This window comes from Propithecus coquereli, unplaced genomic scaffold (assembly GCF_000956105.1).
Source record: "Propithecus coquereli isolate 6110/MARCELLA unplaced genomic scaffold, Pcoq_1.0 Scaffold97, whole genome shotgun sequence".
NCBI classification, from domain to species: domain Eukaryota; kingdom Metazoa; phylum Chordata; class Mammalia; order Primates; family Indriidae; genus Propithecus; species Propithecus coquereli.
Genome location: NW_012156062.1, coordinates 1280559 through 1282339, shown reverse-complemented (window position 1 = coordinate 1282339; position 1781 = coordinate 1280559).

Here is a 1781-nt window from a genome sequence, read left to right as displayed (position 1 = left end):
TGTTGAGTAAATACTTGAATGATGCAATTCATGAAACATTTTGGAAAAAAAAATGCAGTAGAACAGCCAAGAACCTATGAAATACGAAAATAGCAATTTGGTATTAGGGACCAAAAGTAACAAGCAAATATAAGAAATATTGCAGCAATAAAAGAAGAGGAATTTTGATTGACTCCCCGTAAAAAGCACATTGCTTTTAAAATAGGTCATATTGACATTCATGAAGGAATAATTCTTTATTTATTATTACCTTGCGTATTGTAGGATTTTAGGATATCTGGCTTCAGTCTATTAAAAACAAGTAATATTTCTGTCTTTGTGACAAATGTGCCCTCACATATTTTAAAGACTCCTTAGAGAAGTAATATCGCTTGACAACCATTGATTAATAAAAAAGAATAAACTTAATGGCCTTAAGATTTATGGCCTAAATAGTGAGGTGGAAGCTAATAACAATCTAAGAGAAGAGCCCTAAAGAAGGAAGGAAAAATCTTGGATAAAATTGTAAATAATTATGTTTTTACACGTGCCTAAAATGTGCAAAGAGTTTTGGTGTTTTTGTTTGTTTTCTTTTATTTAAGTAGGTCCTGGACTGAGCTAGAAATACAGATTTGAATACTGATTGTATTATAATGTGTGTGAGCATGTTATGTTCTCCAGTGAAAATATAGAGAAGGAAAAGACAGCATGCCTTGGATAGAAATAAAACCCAAGTGTCATCAATACCTATGGACCAGAACAGCGAAGCTCACAGAAAAGACTGAAAAGAAACAATCAAACTTGGGTAGAAATCTCTGAGATTAAGCTCTAAGACACCAAGTTTCTTTGTGCCAATAAGAAGTCATTTGAACATTCTTCTGAATTAGACAGAATAAAATAATGAAATTTCTATTTGGAAGGCAGTCTTTTCTGATCTTGATTCTTTCCTCTATTAGTCTAAATATTAAATGATAACTTAGCATCATATGACTGCCTATTAAAAATGAAATAAATAAAATGAGTTTGAATGAATTTCAAGTTAGATAATTTGATTTCCTAAATGAAAATTCAGTGTGTAATGTTTAAAAATACTAAAAATAAAAGCTAATAAAAATTAATATATCATCTTTGAACAATTGTCATTCTATAAGTGTTCACTGTAAATTCATGGAATATTATTCTAAAAATCTATTTGAATATCAATCATTTTGCTTCCATACAAGTTTCTTGACATAATTTATCACTATAAAAATCTGTGTCTATACTTATTATGCTTCTGAAATGGAAATAGGACTGGTTCATATTAGCATTTTATTTCAATAAAGAAAAAGGATCTTTAACATGGATGAGTATAGTACATAATTGTTTCAACTCATAACCACATAGCTGTGGACATAGACCCTTTATCATTTATACATGGGCTTCCTAGTGGTTGGATATTTAGTGGCCAACCTTTAATTATGAAATTTTCAACCCACTAAAGCTCATAGATCAAGTAATTTTTGACATTTGAACCAAAATTCTGGGTTCAGAAAGCAGTTTAGTCTGTGTTGTTTTTACTATCTCATTTTCCTTGAGATATCTTAATTATGCATCCATAAATTGATTCATTCAATAAATATTTATCATTATGCATAATGATTGTCATTATGCAACCATATTGTCTGCCCTGATTATAAAATGATAAGCAAGGCACACATGCTCCTGTCCTCTAGTGCTTGCTGTGTAGGGAATCAATCAGATCCTACAGGAAAGTAAATAGACAATTTTTAATTTTCAGTGTAGAGTTTAAGAATATATTT